The sequence below is a fragment of the Terrapene carolina genome, unplaced genomic scaffold (genome assembly GCF_002925995.2).
Source record: "Terrapene carolina triunguis isolate 2854851 unplaced genomic scaffold, T_m_triunguis-2.0 Scaffold50235, whole genome shotgun sequence".
NCBI lineage: Eukaryota > Metazoa > Chordata > Testudines > Emydidae > Terrapene > Terrapene triunguis.
The window spans coordinates 3,596-23,977 of NW_020714586.1; the positions used below are offsets into that span (position 1 = coordinate 3,596).

A 20,382-nucleotide genomic window follows, 5' to 3' on the forward strand; every position below is an offset into this window, starting at 1 on the left:
ACATACCACCTCCCCACAATACATTTACAAGCACCGCCCCCGACCATTAAGTATGGGCTTCCACGAATGCTTCTCATTTGTGTGTCCCCCACACACATTCTGTTCCATTATTTTTGTGTGAGCATATAACAGACTAAATTCATTCTTGAGTGCACACCACAATGAAAATTACATGTGAGTAATGAGAGCAGGAATAGGCCATTTGAATGATTATCAAAGTTTCTCTGTCACCTCTAAAATGCAGCCCCCAGTTTGGGGGGAATATGTCAGTCAGTTACTACCCAGGAACAATACTGAATTCTTCTGAAAAACTCTAACTACCCCAAACCTATTCTGTGCTAGAGAGAAACTATTCCCATTCATGCCATCAGACCTTTAATTAAAAAAGGGCCATACTGAGTGGAGAATTCAGTTGAGCTCTTTGACAATATCACCCGTATCATAAGGAGCAGCCAATGACTGTGGGGAATCCCAACTCGCATTTCTTAAAAGGGGGAAATTCTGTAAATATCCCCCACTGAAGTTCTCCCACATCCTTCCAATGGTGGGAAGGAACGAGGAGGAGCAGGTTGGACCCCAGCCTTCCTCAAGGAAATGGCTGTAGTTCCATCTCCAGACTAAGCAGATTCTATGATTTCTGCACAGATGACAAAGGTCTCATCACTTTGCATTACCACCCATTACACTCCCTGCCCCATCTTTTCAGTGTCAAGGAGAATAATCCATGGGCGTCCCAGGAAAGAGGGAATGATGGGTGAAGGCAGCAGACCTTACTCCACCTCAGCCCACATCACACATGCTTCCATGTGAAGCAGCTGAGATGCTCACTCAGAGAACTCTATCGCTGCATGAAGCCTCTGGGGCAGGTTCTGTGGCCTTTGTAACTAACTTTCCTCAAACTATACACTACTTCTGTGCCTATGTGCTGTTGATATACAGCTTTATTGAAACAGATTCTGTTTTCATTACCCTGTATTTACTTTGATGCCTTGGTCTTTCCTGTTAGTATTAATAGTATTCTTAAGGGCGGTTTAGGTTGGATATTAGGAAAAACTTCCTAATTGTCAGGGTGGTTAAGCACCGAAATAAATTGCCTAAGGAGGTTGTAGAATAACTGTCATTGGAGATTTTAAAGAGCAGGTTAGACAAACACCTGTCAGGGATGGTCTAGGTCAGGGGTGGACAAACTATGGCCCACGGGCTGGATCCGGCCCACGAGCCATTTTAAGCCAGCCTGTGAGCCGTACCAGCGGCTCAGCCCCGCTCCGGCACTCTGGCTGGGGCATTGGCCCGAGGTCGGACCACACGGCTCAGCCCCACTCTGGCGCTCCAGCGGGGACACTGGGTCAGGCCCGCACCTCTTAGACATGGCTCGGCCCCACTCTGGCCGGAGCACTGGGTCAGTTGACACACCACATGGCTCCCAGAAGCCGGTATGGCCCCACTCCGGCTCCTACGTGCTCCAATGGGAGTACAGTGGCGGTGCCTGCGGACGGGGCAGCATGCAGAGCCACCTGGCCACGCCTCTGCTTAGGAGCCAGAGAAGGGACATGCCACTGCTTCCGGGAGCCGCGTGAGGTAAGCGCTGCTCGGAGCCTGCACCCCTTGAGCCTCTCCCCATGCCCCAACCCCGTGACCCAGCCCTGATCCCCCTCTTGCTCTCCAAACCCCTCAATCACAGCCCAGAGCACCCTCCTGCACCCCAAACCTCTCATCCCCACCCCAGAGCCCGCACTCACAGCCAGAACCTGCACCCTTTCCCGCACCCCTAATCACCCTCCCGACCTCCGAACGCCTTGGTCCCACCCCAGAGCACCCTCCTACACCACAAACTCCTCATCCCCAGCCCCACCCCAGTGTCCACACCTCCTCCCGCACCCCAACCCCAATTTTGGGAGCATTCATGGCCAGCCATACAATTTCTATTCCCTGATGTGGCCCTCCCTGGTCTAGGTATACTTCGTCCTGTCAATGCAGGAAGCTGGACTCAATGACCTCTTGAGGTCCCTTCTAGCCCTATATTTCTATGTTTCTTTAAAGAGTCCCTGTCAAATAGCTGAAGCAAAAATGTTGAATTTCTTACAAGAAAGTGCATTAGGATCCTGGGGCTCTACCCAAATTAATATGAACAGAAACATTTTCATATTTTCTGTAAGGGAATCTTCTTTTCCAATTTCAGTGAAAATAGTTTTCTTTTTGAATTAAAACACACTTCCCTGCCATGATGGAAACTCCAGCACAACAGTCTGCGCTAGGGCATGTGAAAAGTGAAATGTAACCACAGGAAGGTAAGGGGATTAAACAAACCAGAACAATTTTCCTCTTCAAGCCGAGAGAAACGCGAACATTAAAAGACAAGGGACCAGCAGTGATAGTAAACACTGAATTTGATTAAAAAAAAAACCCACCTTTGAATTATTACATCCCAGTGACATGTTAAGAACACGGTAAGACTTCTCTTCATAAGCACTTTTTAACCACACTGTAAACCACATCCATCTGTGTGGGTACCTCTGTCGAACATGGATTACCAACTGCATTGTATTTTCAGATTTGACAGTAAGCAAAGGTTTCTTGTTTCCATTGTCCAAGGCACCAGTTTCCCTGGCATCAACATTTTAAGTGTTCTTTTTAAACTACATGAAATCTGAAAAGTGCAGATGAACCAATATTTTCTGAGGGCCATAGTTACTCCTGCATTAAGCAACTTTAAATATACCTACACTATTTCCCTCTCTCAAATGAAGCAGGGTATGAAGGAGAATTATAGGTTTACAGGAGGCTATTATGTTTTGCAGTGACCATCCAGAAAATGAACAGTTTCCTCCTGCTGGTTAAGAGGATGAAATGTAGATTTACAAATAAAAAGTAGAGTTTAAAATGAGGCTGTACTTTTACAAGGTGACTGCTAAAAAAAAAAAAAAAAAAAAAAATACTGTGGGAGCACCATATTTAGTGTTTCTAATTGCCTTCTGATGATATTGGCTCAGTTTTTAGGTAAAAAGCCTTGTTTCTAACTAACTGTCAGTTCAGCCTGACCAATCTAAGAAAAGGCAAAGGGACAGGACTATTGAAACTGATAAACTGAGGCAAAAGAGAAAATATAGTTTTGCAACTGATATAATCCTGAAAAAAATTAAAAGATACCATGTTGGTTAATCAAGCCCTGATGGAGAAGAAACACCGGGAAAGAGAAAAACCAACAACTAATGGAGAAGATATCATGATCTCAGGGCTCAGACAAGGGGACTATTCTGATTATATGTATTTCTCAGAACATTTCATGATCTAGATCAATGATACTCAGACTTCAGCTCGTGAGCCACAAGTGGCCCTTTACCGTGTCTCCTGTCGCTCTTTGCAGTACATGATATAAAAACACTGGGTGATTTAATTATTAACCAATCAGGGTGCTTTTACTATGTTATTAGCCAATTAACTTATCAACTTGCACTAAATTGTTAACTTATTTGCTCTGAAAATCATATATATATATTTAATATTAAATAAATAAATAAAAAACTAAGTATTTCCCCGTCATACTGTTTAAATACAAATAGTACGATAATATACTAAATTAATCAATGAATTCACACAACTGTGGCCCTTTTGGGTAATGTTAATCGCTAATTTGGCTCCTGAACTACCGAGGTCTGACTATCACTGATCTAAATATAGAAGTTCTGCAACATGCAAACTGTATTCCCTTAACTGGAGGGAAAGTCTTTGTTGTGCTAACCAGGGCCGGCTTTAGGACGTGCGGGGCCCGATTCGAAAGAGTTGCCGCTGAAATGCCACCAAAGACACCGGCAGCGATTGAGCTGCTGCCGAAGATAGCAGTGGCAATTCGGCAGCAGCTCAACTGGTTGCCGCTGTTTCCGGCGGCACTTCGGTGGAGGGTCCTTCCTCGGCAGCAGTTGTCTTCCGGGGCCTTACCTTGCGGGGCCCCTCTTCCGGACGCTGCGGAGCCCTCTTAGGTGTGGGGCCCGATTCACGGGAATCGGGGGAATTGGCCTAAAGCCAGCCTGTCAGTTACCCCCAGGGCTAACATGCACTACAGTGACAGTTGCAGGTAGAAGGGCTAACACAAGCTATTATTACTTATTATTGGTATTACAGTTCCCTGGGGCCCTATCAGTGCCCAGGCACATGATTATGGGTGTTATACAAGCATTCAGTAAAAGAATGCCCAAGAGGGCTTCACCACCTTTAGCAAAATCCTCATGCAAACTGCCTGGGATGGGAGTTCCCTAGTCAGGTGACAGTATGGACTTTATCTGTAAATTCAGTGGCTGGAGGCATGTTTGAGAGCACAGATGGAAAAGGAATTAACCAACCCAGAAAATGAGGAGCACCAGTTCACCAGAGTGAAAAAGTACTTCCAGGGGATAGATGCATTCCTGGGGGGGGAAAAGCAATACAGCGTGTGTGTGGGGGGGGGGGGGGGGGGAGATCATTCACATGGAAATACCCAGATGTTTTCTACTTATTGACAGACTCCGTAGAAGGCTTGTCCAGTACAAAACTTTTCCCCAGAGTAATTGAATTAGCATTACTGAAGAGAGATTTCAGGTGGCCCCAACAGGTTCTCAAGCCCACAGAGTCCCTGAAGGAGAATGCCCAGGTGGCAATCCAGGAAATCTTCCAACACGTTTCCTGCTGATTTTGCAAACCTCTCCCAAGCTACCTAAGGCAGGAATTCCATTCAGATACTCCCAAAATACTCATCAGCAAGTTGGGTATCTGGATACATGTTTGATTGCAGTGATGGAAAGTGGGACTCTTACTAGGAAGGATGGATCTACAGCTCACCGAGATGGAAGTGAAGAGATAAATGCATATTTATTAGGAAATAATTGGTAGCTTCAGCCTCAGTGCTGGCAAGAAAATCCAAGGAGAATTAAGAAGCTTTCAAATATGTGACGAACTCATTAGGAAATTTATATACAAGAATACCAACTTTTTGGAAGTACTAACTGAAATGAATGAATCTTTTATATGGCATAAAATTTCACTTGATCTCATTTTGTAACAGCTGTGCTACTATTTATTCTCTTTGTGCACTGTGACAATATTTTCAGATCATTTTACTAGCTTTGTAACAGTATATTTGTGTCAGTCTACCACTTATTTATTCTTCTTATTTATGTCATCATCCTAGGTATTTATTACTTATAAATAAAATATTTCATACAAATGGCAACCTCCAACTGTAGTGATTTGCATTAAATACCTATATAAGCAAAAACACAAAAACAAAACAACTCCAATTCCAGAAAGTGCTTAAGCACAAGATCCATCCCACTGAAGTTCGTGCTTCAAGCTGGGAGCACACTTAAATACACTGATGAATCTCAAGTTCACAGGGCTTCCATATGAAAAAATACTAACTGTGTAATAATTAGTCTTTCCACTGTAACAGACCACATTCCACATGGATCTCTACCCCTTTTTCCTCTTCTACCCTTTACTAGATTATTTTTCCCCCCCAACACCGGTAGTTGTGGATGTTTGGTGTAGAAGACGGTTATGTTAGAAGAGGCTAGTTTGGTGTTCTCCCCCCATCAATCAAGTTTGCATGCCCCGCCAAAAACACACCAATTAAACTCATTTGTAACCAGCCTGTCTATGCCCCCCCAAAATCAGGTTAGCCTGCATTCCCACCCCCGAACCAAAAATCAATTACAATTCCATGTATCCAGCACTTCTCCACAAGCAATCGTCCCCCCTTTAAGTGTGTCTGAAAACACATTCCCAGCAGATTTGCATGTCCTCTCCTTCCCTGCAGCTGACTCCTTTGTATGTGTCCAGCCTAGACTAAATTCATTCTTGCAAGGTAAAATGTGCCAGACAGCATAGCTCCCGATAGATGGTTCAAGTGCACCCTACCCCCCTTCCCTCAATCAGACTTGTATGTGCCTGGCTACTCCTATCTCCCCCCAACTGAGATCCATGCAGTAATCAGGGTCGTGTTTCCTCCCCAAACACCACCACTCACATTTTCATACACTCCCCACACTTCCCCCAGATTAGATTTGCGTACGCTCCCCTGCAGCGACCTGGCTTGCTTGCCCCTCCCCCTCTCAAACCAATGAGATTGGCATAAGCACAGCCATCTCCCCTCACCATCAATCAGTTTGGCATGCAACCATTTCATATACTGCATACTAGGTATTAACATGTGGGGACTCCCTGATTGCTGTAATTGCAGATAGCATTCCAGCCATGTGCACACAGACTGGCTTCTCAGTGCCACCTCTAAACAGCCCTCCTGCAACCTGTGCTCCTCCCTCCCAGTTCCATACAGGTTGCTGCAGCCATCAGCCCTTCAAATCGCCACCATCAAGCAGGTTTCAGTGTGCCCAGTCTCACTCTCTCCACTAATCAAGCTTGTGAGGACATACTTCACCCTCCATCAATCAGGCTTGCATGCACCTATCCCTTTATCCCTGTCAATCAAGCTTGTGTACACTTAGCTCACAAATTTCATCTCCCAGGCTTGTTGGCATGAGCCCATTTATCTCCATCTCTGGGCTACCTCCTCTTAGCAGCTCACCAGACACTGAATCCCCCTTGGACTTTCAGATTTCCTGGTCTCAGTAGGTGGCAGCCCTGTTTCTTCCCTTGGCCTCTCTGGCACATTTCCTGGGCTCTCACTCTATTACCTCTTCATGGAAATAGAGTCCTGCAGCCGATCAACCTTAGGCCCTCAGAACCAAAATATTTTCATAGCTTAACATGTCTTCTACCAGACGTACACCTAGAGGTGTGAGCCTTCTTGTTTACCTCATCAAAGGACCATATGTAGGTGTAGCTTATAACACGCAGACACTTTGCACAGGATCCTAACACTCTATTGCTCTTTTCTTAATGACACAAGAAATGCACAGATTTATACAAAAATAGTAAACCCAACATGAAACTCCCTGCCTCAGTTTCCTCCACACTTCAGGCCATTTTATGGGCCTGGATCACAGTCACTTGGGATCATCCTGCATCCTTCTGTTGCAGTGCATCACTTATATTGACTAAACACAAGTATTGACTAAAAGTTACCCGAACTCCAATATTTAAAAGTATGGTAATAAAACTGCCTGTTGGATCAGATCTAGTAAGGATCCACCTCTCTACCACATTTTGGGTAGGTAGATAGCTCTCCAGAAACACTATCAGTCAACAATTAGCACTGCAAACAACAAATTTCAGCCATAGCCTAAACATTTGAGACTTATTAAAATGTATGAAAAATGTCTGGCCCTTTGTAAACGTTTTCAGAAATATCTGTACATGTGAGTTTGTTAGAAAAGAACATTTGGGTAAAGACAAAGTTTAACAATTACTTCTATAAATACACATTTTAAAGAGGATTCTTTCCAGGAAAGTTCATGTAGCCATCTTGAAAGCAGTTTTGAATTCCAAGGCAAACAATCAGGGAAGAGACACAATTGCATTGCCTCAGGTAAACCATCATACTGAACAAGTAGTAAATTATGAATAGGGAATAGTCAAAGCAAAAGTTGTGGTGTGAAGGTCCTGAGCAATCAGAGAGTAGAATGCAAATCATTTGTCAAGTCATATTAAACAAACACATTAACAAAATCTGAATTTATTTGCAGATTTGCAAATAGGAAAAGGCGCCAAATTAATCTCTAATTACACATTCAAATAAAGATGGCTGACATATAGAGGAGAAAAAAATCTCCCCCCAAAATTTCTGCTTTTGAATTGAAATTTAAATATACAGTATTTCATCACATTCTAGCAAATATTTCACCCAGCTGAGTGTCCATCTAACCTTTCCCAGAAAACAGGCTAATTGCTGATGCAAATATACTGAAAGACTGTCTCTTTACTTCCATTGCTTTCTTACTTTAGCTTTTCTTCTTAGGGTTCAGATTTTTAAATTTCTCTTATAAATATTCCCTCCTAAGCTTCAACTTGCCATGAAATGCACACACAACTCCCATGGGAGACTGGGGTGTATAAGCCTTGGGTCCTGTATACAGAACATTTATATACAATTAACTTCATTCTTTAAAGCGACACTTCCAAGTAGCTTGGGCACAAACTCTATATTATGATAAAAGAAAGTGCCTTAGGAGATGGGGGCATGAGATATGACAGAACTAACAAACAGAAATATTCTTATGTTTTCTTCCTTTCCTTTTTAAAATTTAATATACACATTATGTTCAATTTTTGGGTTGAAAACCATTCCCCTTCACTGATGGAAACTCCAACATGACAGCCTAGTGCTATGGTATGAAAAACAGAAAATGAAACTTGCCACAGGATGCAAACTTCATTCATCAGACCACTTCAATTTCAATGTCCAAGCTCAGTGAAATGCACATTGAAGAAAAAAAAAAAAAGAAAAAAGCTTGAATGGTGAAAAGTCAAACACATTTGAAAGTGACATTCATGCCAGTCACTCTGGCATATTTCTTACCAACCACACAATCTTTTCAGTTATCAGTTTCTTAAGTAAACCTCCCAGTTTCTCAGTGCCCTCTGTCCATCCTCTGGTATTCGCTACACACATGGTTTTTCCTCTCTCATAAGACAGATAGTCTTGCTGATGTAACAGACATTCAGATCTGCCCAGCACTACTAACCACAGGAACTTGGGAGTAGACAGACAGGTCCCTACTCTAACCTGTAACTGGATGACACTGTTAATCATCACTCTTCTTACCCTTTAAATTCTTTATCTAAGAGGGCGGGGGGGGGGGGGCTAAGGAAAGAAATGTAGGGATTCTTTAATATTCAAAAAGGTAATGATTGTGGTCTTGTTCTCCCACTGACTTGTTCGCTTCCACTAAATAAAAAGAAGGAAACCGAAAGTAAAAACCTCAAGCAGGAAAAACCTTGAAAAGTAGAAAGTGATGAAAGAAAAATCTTTTCCTACAGAATACTTAAATTCAGAGACATGGGTCGAAAACACAAAAGTCTACGAAAGACCTTGAACAGGCACCAGTTGTTCAAGTTCTACACAAACACAGGGAATCCAAGACATCATCATGATCAGCAGGAGTTTGCTGCAATTTTGCCTCATGCTGCTCTTCTCCAGTGAAATCTCATGTCTGGACTGTAACAGGATTTATGTTCTACAAACCAGAATGAACAACGAGAGTTTAGAGCATCTGGAGAAAATGGGTGGAAACTTTCCCTTTCAATGTCTAAATGAAAGGACAGCTTTCAAGCCCAGAGATATCCTCAAGATCCGACTGTCCCAGCGAGAGAATGCCAAGGTAGCCATCCAGCAGATCCTCCAAGAGCTCTTCCATATCTTTAACAACAATCTCACCCAAGCTGCCTGGGATGGGACTTCCATAAAGGAATTCCAAAACGGTCTTCACCAGCAGATTGAGAAGCTGGAGACGTGTTTGAGTGCTGAGAAGGGCAAGGAGATAACCTAACCAGGAAATGAGAACCTCCTGCTCACCAGCCTGAAACTGAAGGGATACTTCCAGACAATCGACGATTTCCTGAAAGAAAAGCAATACAGCCTGTGTGCCTGGGAGATAGTCCGTTTGGAAATATCCAGATGTTTTCCAATTCTCAACATACTCACAAAAAGACTTGAAGATGAAGGTACCATATATTGTTTTTTCCTAGAAAAACTCAAATATTATATGAATAAAACAGCTGAAGAGAGATAAAATTATGACCTAATTCTTATTACATAGGGCCCAATCTTTCTCCCATAGTAATTTTTCAAACTCATGTTAATAAAACTGTTTTAGAGTAGCATATATAGTTTAGTGCTTCCTTACCACACACATATTCTGTATGAAAAATATACAAATATATCGTAACTGATTACAAATGAAAAAATATCATCCGTTGATAATTAACCATACCAAATATAACTTTGCCCAGTAAGCATCTTAGTTGGGGAAAAGTTGGCTTGTTGCTGTTTTTAACAACTGCCTAGTAAGAGAAAATTCCAGTCAGGACACCAGAAAATTGATGGTCTGTGCGCACACACTTCTATCCCACCATCTAATTCTGCCAGTTACTTCTGCACACAGGGATGGCCAAGACTACTTATTCTGCTTTCCTTCATTCTGTTTACCTCTACATTTCAACAACTTTGGTTAAAAAAAAAAAATTGTCACAAGATCATAAGTGCAATAAGGCTCAGGATTTATGATTTGACATCTGGTTAGAAAAAGATGGCCTATATTTGGCATTTGAAACTCTCCATGTTTGAACCATTCCCCTTTTTCATTTCAGCACGTGATGCTTCATGTAATGATGTTATGAAAACAGCTGAATGAAACTACACCTCCACTGGAGTGGTTCGTCTCTAAGTTGATTCTACAAGCAGTTCCTTTCCAGACTCTTATCAGTCTGTCTTGCATTAAACAAGGCACCAACTCCTACAGAACTCCAATTGCTCAATTTATATACTACTTGCCATTACCAGATTGATTTACTCACATGATAAAACGTAAAACAAAAGATATTGCTGAAAATATGCCAGAAGACAATGTAGTATTTGAACCGAATGAGAAAAACCTTATGATTTCCAAATCATTGATGTTACCCATTTGCTCAGAATTTGCCTTCGGCTGCTCTTAAAAATGAAATCTCACCTCTGAACTGTAACTGTTATGCTCACTTCAGCATAACAGATGTGAACCAGGTCAACTTCCAAACAAAATAGAAGGATAATTTTCCTGTAAAGTCAGAAAGAAGAGAGACTTTGTGGCCCCAAAAGGTTCTCAAGCCTTGGCAGAAAGAGACTGCCAAGTGGCCATCCAGGAAATCCTCGAACAGATTTGCTACATCGAGTGTCAAATTCCTTCTCAATCTGCTTGGAATGACAGTCCCATTAAAGATCCAAACATGGACTCATAAGCAAATGAAGCTTCTGGATCCCTGTTTTGCTTCAAGCATAAAAAGCAAACAAGAGCATCCCAAATTCTAGGTCATGTATAATTAAGTGCACTGGAATTATAAACTATTGCTACTATATATTCTCCTCCTGCACTGTGAAAATATTTCAGATAATTTTACTGGATTTGTAACAGTATTGTGGTGTTGATCTACTTTTATTTATTGATAATATTTATGTATTGCTCTTATTTATCATTTTCAGATGTGTTTATAATATTTATAAATAAATATTTATTTATACAAAATAGCAGCCTACTGCAGTAGTGATTTGTATTAATTATATATTTAAAAAAAGCAAAGACCTAATAACAATCTTATCTTGTTCTGCCTTAAGACTCCAGTTCAGCAAAGGACTTGTCAACATTTGGCTAAGGTTAAGTGCACGAGTCTTATGTTCACGTGTGGAAGTACCTTGTAAACATAAACCCTGATAATTAATTTTACCAGTCCAACAGACCACAAACCACAACCTCAGTTCTGAAGCTTTTGCATTTCTGCCCATTACTAGATTACTTTTTCCCCAGCGTTTGTAGTTGTGGGTGTATGGTGCAGTAGCTCATTGTGATAAAATAGGCTGGATTGGTAAGGGCTAATTAAAGGGGTGATAGATAGATGGGCATTCCGAGGGGAAGACTTCAGGCTGTCACAATACAAAATTGCTTGCCCCTCCTTCCCACTAATGGTGTGTGTGTGTGAGAATTTCCTCCCAAGTAGTCAGGTTTCCATATACTCAGCCTCCCTATCCACCACCTTTCAGACTTGTGTGGGCCTAATTTACCCCCTCCATCAGTCAGACTTGGGTACACTTGCCTCACAAATGACATCAATCAAGCTTGCATGTACCTAATCCCTCCTGCTAAGGTTTGTAAGCACCTGGGACTACCCCTTTTGCCCTCCCCCTACTGCCCCAAAAATCAAGCTTGTGTGCTCATGGACTGCATGTTCCACCAACAACCACCAGTTTTATGAGCCCAGTGCATCAAAATTTCAGTTGTAATGTGAATAACAACTAAAAATTACCCTAAACCCAATAATTAAAAATTTGAAAAAGAAAAAGAAAACAAGACTAGCCATTAGACCAGACCTAGTGAGGATTTACCTCTCTACCAAATCTGGGTACGTAGATAGTATTTTGAAGAGCTACTAGTCAATCCTAGCCCTGCCTAGGACAATTTTAAGCCAGACACTAAATCCAGAGATTTCTTATTTAAAAGTTTTTAAATGAAGTCAAACAGCCACTACATTAAATGTTCAAATAGTATAAAAACAAATTGTGTGAGAATTCTCACAATGATTGTCAATCTGCCTTTAGAGAAAAAATAGGAACATATTCCCCACTGGAAATCTCGTTTATAATGCAACCGAAAATATGGAGTTGCTAATAGGAGCCTCTGTACATTCAAACAGAACAGATGGTGCCACTGCAGAAGCCTTTGCTTGTCTTTCCTCTGGGGTTCTAAAACAGTTCATTATGTGGGGCTAATCTCACAAAAGTTGTTTTATACACCATTTCCCCACCTATTCGAGATCAGGTAACACCTTCATGGCAGGTACAGCAAATGCTTACAAAGAGAAGTAGTACTAGGAACGCATTTATAGTAATTTCAGTACTAGGAACATGGGATCTGCCAGTTCCCTGAAGACCACCATCAGGTCCTCCATGTACCACCCACCAATACATGAACCTCAATTGGGACCTGCTGGTTTAGAGGCATGTACAAGGAGTTAACTCTTAAAACAAATCCCTATCCTTTCTTATGGTGCAGGGTTTTTTCAGTAGCTGTGCCTATCAGTAGTAGTAGTTCTTTCCTGCTCAAGTCTCTCTGCCTTCATTCATCCTTTGGTGGAGTTGAAGCCTACAGGTTATATTGACAAAACACAATTACATGAAAATGAGAGCAAAAAAAAAAAAAAAAAAATACTGTATAAACAAGTCAAGGATTATAAACAGATTGGTTCACAACCTCTAAAATGTATCCTCCTCTCTGGTGATACATGGCAGCAGCAGAGCATGTGGGAGCCACACAAATTCTTCTTCAAAGTCTAACTAATTCATTACCCCTACGGTGCAGAGGGGAACCTTCTGACAATCATTTCATCACACTGTTTTTAAGCTGTGCTACATGGAAGAATCAATTCATTTCTTTAAGAAGCCATTTGATGATTTCTATCATCTATGATTTTAAGCCAACCACAGCGGGATAAAAAGGGACTAGTAGATCTCCACATAAGCTCTCCTTTATCCTTCCATTGGTAGGCAGGAGGAAATAGTGACAGGTTTGTCTCCAGCTTTCATCATAGAAACAGAGGTGGCTCTGGTTTCTGTACAGAACACAAGGTCTTTCCACACAATGTAATTTTTGTGCTGCTGACATTGCGAGCTACACAGACTAGAGCTGTACTAGCACTGCCCCAGCCCAATGTGCGCATGCTCGCTAAAGACCCCCATGTGGATCATAACTGTATGAAGAACACCCCAAGAGGAAAGTATGTGCAAAAGTATCTTACGCCACCTCATCCCACCTGGCACCTCATCTCCCTTCCATGTGGCACAGGTAAGAGTCACATGCAGATAGCTCTATCCCTGCACAGATCCTCTGCAGCAGGCTCTGAGCAGTTTGTAACTAACTTTCCTCAAACAACAGACTAGCTGTTTGCATACATGCTGCAGGGGAATTGGAACTAGGGGCACTGGGGTGCCCAGCATGAAGTAATATTAGCAAGTGAATACATGGTTTCCATCATATATGAGGTTTACAGTTTTGTTCAATGGCTTCCAGCACCCCTGAATTGCTGTTACCATAGGCGCCAACTCCGTGGGTGCTCCAAGGCTGGAGCACCCACTGAGAACAATTAGTGAGTGCTTAGCACCCACCGGCAGCCAGCTCCCTCCCTTCGCCCCCCACCAGGGCCTCCCATCCACAAGCATTCCTGCTGGTCAATTCCTCCCCCTCCCTCCCAGCGCCTCCTGCCTGCCACAATCAGCTGTTCCACGGTGTGCAGGAGGCGCTGGGAGGGAGGGGGAGGAGCGGGGACAAGGCACGCTCAGAGGAGGGGGCAAGGGTTGGGTAGGAAGAGGCAAGGAAGGGATGGGGGTGGGAAGAGGCAGGGCGGGGGGTTGGGGAAGGGGTAAGGGCAGGACCTGGGAGGAGCAGGGACAGGAAGAGGCAGGGCTTGTGGGAAGTGGGTGGGTGCGGGGTGGGGCCATGGGTGGAGCAGGGGAGTTGAGCACCCCTGGGGCCCGGAGGAAGCTGGCACCTTCTACAGGATCAGTGGCCAAATAGCAACTGATTTCCATGGCAGCAGCTTTAGGCTCTTCCTGTCCTGGAAATGGATTTTCAATGACATGGATTTATTTTTCTGTGTTTCTACTGTTATTTATTTTTGCACATCTTCACAATCTCCTACCTATCAGGTGCTGTTATGCAGTAGGCAATTGGCAGACCATGCAACAAAGTACACATACCTGGAATCCTTAGCCACCTCAACAGCACTTTGGTCATCAAAGAATTATACTTCCTCCCCCCACCCCTGACCTACCTCCAAAGTACTCTGACTTCTACCTATGTAGTGTTCTATTACGATCATGGTTGCTATTTATTAATCTGTCCTCATCAGAACTATTTCTTGTATTCCAAAGCTTGAGAAGTTTCCTAGAGACATTTATAAAAAATATGAACATACCATAAGACTTGAGATAATTAGGTGTAGAAAAGATATTTTCATTTAATTTATTAACATTAATACAATGGAAAATTTATTTTTTACCTTTGTGTGTCAATCAATTCCTATTTCATTCCAGCTCAAGATACTGTCACTACTGAGGTTAAAACAGCTGGAGGATACTGCACCATGCAGTGGAATCCCTTCAATCTGAAGATTCCTCCCAGAGTGACTTCTAGCACTCCATAACGCTTGACCTTGAATTATGCAATTGACTATTATACAATTTCAACTGCACAAATTACATTTTATGTAATTATAGTCTGTTCATTTACTCAGTGTTTAAAATGCAAAATGAAGAATATTGATGCAAAAAAATTACCAGACAATTGTAATTTTAAAAGAAAGGGTTGGGACCTTAAACATTGTTGACATTATGTGTCTGGTATTGTAGCACAGCACAGACTCACCCCTGCGGCGCCTCCTGCTAGTCATCCTTGGGAATTAGCTTTGACCCAGGAGCGCCCTCTGCAGGCTGGCGATCTGCTTGCCATTGGCCCCCCACGTCCCTCCCAGTGCCCATGTCTTGGGTGCTACCCCCCTGGCAGTATCCCACTATCCCTGGGTTTCCCCACCCACTATCCCCACTTTGCCTCAGTTTTGGCTACTGCCCAGTCTCCATCTAGCCCCCGTTCATTGGGGCAGACTGCAGTATCAGCCACTCATCATAGGCAAAGCAGTTTGGACTGGCTGCCTTTACCCACCCTCAGGCTGCCCCTCTGCAAGCCCAATACCTAAGACTAGGCCCTGCAGCCTGGGGAGTTGCTGGCCTAGGGCTTCCCAGCTCCTAAGGCCTTTCCCCAACCCTGCCTCACTCTAGGTCCCCAGGTGAGTTCCCCAGCAGCCAGGCCTGTCTTCCTCTCCAGTCAGAGAGAGAGGCTTTCTGCTTAAGCTCCTGGCTCAAGCCTTTATAGGGCCAGCTGGTCCCTGATTGGGGCGTGGCCCCAGCTGAGCCTGCTTCCTCCCAAACAGCCCAGGGGTCTTGCCCTTCCAGAGCCCTCCTCCAGGGCAGTTTTAAACCCCTCAGGGCAGGAGCAGGTGACCACCCCACTACAGGTATATATTTCTGTGGTACAACACTTCTCTGATCAAATCTAATCTTGGAACCCTAACATGCAGCATAACCACAGTATAACAGCATAACACATGTGAGCTGGAACAGCTTCCAAATAAAGAGGTGTGGATAATTTTCCTGTAAGATCAGAATGAAGAGAGAGATTTCAGGTGGCCTCAATATGTTCTCAAGCCATGAATGTCCCTGAAGGAAAATGCCCCGGTGAGAATCCAGGAAATCTTCCAACATGTATCCTGCTGCTTTTGCAAAAATCTCTCCCAAGCTACCTCGGGCAGGATTCCATTCAGAGAGTCCAACCTAGACTCATTAGCCAGCTGGGCATCTGGAGACATGTTTGGTTGCAGTGATGGAAAATGGGACTCTCTAACCAGGAAGAAAGGACCTAGAGCTTGCGAGGATGAAAGTGACGAGATACCAATTATTTCCTAGCAGAGAAGCCGTTCAGCCTCAGTGCTGGCAAGAGAATCCAAGTGGAATTAAGTTTTCAACTCTAGGACAAACTCACAAAGAAGTTTAGAAAATTAAAATACCAACCTTTTAAAAATACTAACTGAAATCAATTAAAATTTTATACATGATTTAAAATGAGATGCTGTGGAATTTTAAAAACTGTTCCTGCTATTTGTTCTATTTTTGCACTGCGGAAATATTTTAATATCGTTTTACAAGATTTGTAACATTATATTTGTCAGTCTACTACTTATTTAGTGCTCTTATTTATGTATTTATCATAGTTTTGTATTATTTATAAATAAAGTATTATTTTATACAAAATGGCAACCTATAGTGGTAGTGATTTGTATTAAATACCTATTTAACCAAACCAAACAAACAAAAACAAGAAAGAGAACCAAACCCCCCCCCCCCCCCCCGTAATTGTTCAGCCTTAAAGCCCCAACTCCAGAAAGTACTTTTGCACGTGACTAACAAAGTATGTGACCCGTCCCACTGATATTAGTGCTTCAATTTGGGAACATACTTAAATACATTGATGAATCAGTGTCCCAGTTTGCAGTACTTCCATATTAAAATAAATAGTTACTGAAAGATAATTACTCTTTCCATTCTCACAAACCACGCACCACACCAGAACTCTGACTCCTTTTCCAATTCTACCAGGTTACTTGTCCCCCACAAAAACTTGTCAATTTGGATGTTTGATGTAATAGACGGTTGTGTTGGAAGAGGCTAGATTAGTGTCCTTTCTCCGACTAATCAAGATTGCATGAACCCCTTAATACATACCAATTAAGTTTGTTTGTAATTAGTCTGCCCATACCCCATCAATCAGATGTGTGCATTCACATACCCTTTTCCCCCACCAATATGAAATCAGGTTTCTACATTTCCAGCACCGACCCACAATATATTTACTAGCACTGCCCCCAATATTAAGTCTGTGCTCACATGCACTCTTATCAGGTTTGTGGCCCTCCGCCTGATCCCATTACCTCTGTGTGCGCCCAGGCTAAATTCATTCTTGGGTGTACACCACAAACAAAATTACATCTGAATAATGAGAGCAGGAATAGGCCATTTGAATTAAGATTATCAAAGTTTCTCTTTGCCACCTCTACAATGCAGCTCCCCATTTAGTGGAATACGTCAGTAAGTTACTACCCAGGAAAAATACAGAATTCTTCTGAAAAAGTCTAACAACCCCAAATCTATTCAGTGCTGGGGGAGGGGGGGGACTATTTCCATTCATTCGATCAGGCCTTTAATAAAAGAAAGGACAATGCTGAGCAGAGAATTCAGTTGAACTCTTTGACATTATCACCCGAATCATAAGGAGCAGCCATGCCTGTGGGGAATCTCAGCTCGCATTTCTTAAAAGAGAGGAAAATTTTGTAAATATCTCCCCCTGAAATTCTCCCACATCCTTCCACCCATGGGCAGGAGGAAGGAGGGGCGGGTTCGTCCATAGACTTCCTCCTGGAAGTGGCTGTCGTTCCATCTCCAGACTCAGCAGATTCTGTGGTTTCTGCATTGAACAAAAAGGTCTCTCCAGACACAGAGATCAGCTCTTCACCCATTAGACTCCCCACCCCACATCTTTTCAGTGCCAAGTAGTATTTTCTGGGGCTGCTCCAGGCTGCATGCAGTTGCCTCAGACAGCCTTTTAAAGTGTAATTTTTGGGCAGCTCTCATAATGAGGTGCAGCCCAGCAGAGCTCCAATAGGACTTTCCCCACCCAACTGGTTCCCTGCTTAGCATAAGTATGTTGTCATTAGAACATAGTTTTAAAGTTATATACTCCACATTCATTGTCCTTAGCCTAGGGAGTACCTGCTGTAGGTCCTGTCCAACATGATGGATCCACATAGAAAGAGTTTTCTCATGATAAGGAAATTTCATATCACCAACTCCCGCCGCCCCTCTCCCCCCCGACACAAACAAATCAAGCTGTATGAATCAGGCAAGTCATAGTCAGTTTTCTGACCAACTGGTGCCACCCCCCCCACAGCCTCCAAATCAAGCCTGTGCACTCCTTGACACCAACAACCAGTTTTGTGTACAGAATCCATTAAACTGTCAGTTATATATCATGAATAATGACTAAAAATTACCCTAAATTCAACATTTCAGATATTGGTAATAAAGCTGCTGGTTGCATCAAATCTAGTGAGGATCCACCTATATACCAGAAAAGAACATTTGCGTATGGAAGTATGACAGGTAAATCTCTCCAGAAATGTTCTTGATTGCAGTTTTGAATTTGAAGGCAACCAGTCCGGGAACAGACACAATAGCATTGATTCAGATGAACCATAATACAGAACAAGTAGCAAATTATGAATAGCAAATACTCATAGGGAAAAGATATGGTGAGGAAGTCCTAAGTAATCAGAGTGGAATATGTTCATATAAACCATTTGTGAAATCATTTTAAATAAATTCATCAGAAAAATCTGAATTTATTTGCAGATTATTTGCAAATAGGAAAAGGGGAGAAACTAATTTTTATTACACAGTCAGATTAAGCTGGCTGACACAAAGGAAAAATAGTCCAATAAAATGTCCTGCTATTTTCACTGAAATTTAAATACAGTATTTCATCAAATTCTAGCAACTATTTCATCCAGCTGAGTCTGCATCTAACCTTTCCCAGAAAACAGGCTAATTGCTGATGAAAATATGCTGAAAGACTATGTGTCTTTACTCCTATTGCTTTCTTACTTCAGCTTTTCTTGTTAAGATTCAGATTTTTAAATTTCTCTCTCTCTCATAAATATCCATAAGCTTCAACTTGCCAGGAAATGTACACACAGAACTCCCACTGGAGTCAATTGGAGATGGGGTGCAGAGCTTATATTTATATTGGGTCCCGTATACAGTATATTTATGTACAATAAACTGCATTCTTTAAAGTGACACTTCCAAATAGTTTAGGGCCAAACTCCAGATTATGATTAAAGAATGTGCTTGAGGTGATGGGTCAGGGAAATGTAAAAGAAATAACTTAAAGAGAAATATTTATAGATTTTCTTCCTTTCCTTTTTTAAAATTAATATGAAAAGCTCTATTTCAATTTTGGGGTTGAAAACTATTCCCCTTCACTGATGGAAACTCCAGCATGACAGCCTAGTGCTATGGTATGAAAAACAGAAAGTGAAACTTGCTACAGGCTGCAAACTTCATTCATCAGACCACTTGAATTGCAATGTCCAAGCTTGAATGGTGAAAAGTTAATCACGTCTGAAAGTGACATTCATTTATGTCAGTCTCTCTAGCATATTTATTACCAACCACACAATCTGTTTGGACAACTCCCTTCCATGTCACTACACTAAATCACTGGGAACTACTCAGACGTGCCCGAGAAGATAACATGTTCACACTCTTCAACTGTACCTGTTCCTCAGGCTTTTCACAGCTGGTATCAGGTTCTTAAGTAAACCTCCCAGTTTCTCAGTGCCCTCTGTCCATCCTCTGGTATTCCCTACACACATGGGTTTTCCTCTCTCATATTTCAAATGGCCAGGAAATTGTGTGAGATTAATAGAGAATTGTCTGGGCCTCAATCTCCCGCAGGAATTCTTTCCAAGCTTATCAAATTTTAAGAGGTCCCTATAGTATTACTCCCTCTCAAAGGCTGCAAGGAAGGAATGAGACAGCTAGAGTATAGCAGGGTTTTCTGATTTTGAGTGGGACACCAGAGAGGGAAAGTTTTCCATCTGCTGGCAAAGTGAAGGAACAGCAGCTTTATACATCACTTCACTGCTGTTATCTGCAGAGTCTAGGAAAAAGAAGCTCTCCATTAGTTCCCCCCATCTGCCAAAATTCATTTGTATCAGTTAAAAGCATGGATACTCTTGCTGATGTAACAGATATTCAGACCTGCCTAGCAGTGCTAACTACAGGAACTTGGGAGTAGACAAACAGGTCCCTACTCTAACCTGTAACTGGATAATACTGTTAATCATCAAACTCTTCTTACCCTTTAAATATTCTTTATCTAAGAGGGCAGGGGGGACGTAAGGAAAGAAATGTAGGGATTCTTTAATATTCAAAAAGTAATGACCGTGGTTTGGTTCTTCTAATGACTTGTTCGCTTCCACTAAATAAAAAGAAGGAAACCGAAAGTAAAAACCTCAAGCAGAAAAAACCTTGAAAAGTAGAAAGTGATGAAAGCAAAATCTTTTCCTACAGAATACTTAAATTCAGAGACATGGGTC

The 20,382-nt window shown here is 42.2% G+C and overlaps 1 pseudogene; it reads left to right on the forward strand.

Moving 5' to 3' along the window:
* The first annotated feature begins 9,020 nt into the window (after positions 1-9,020).
* On the forward strand, positions 9,021-18,382 carry LOC112102098 (annotated as a pseudogene).
* The last annotated feature ends 2,000 nt before the right edge of the window (positions 18,383-20,382 follow it).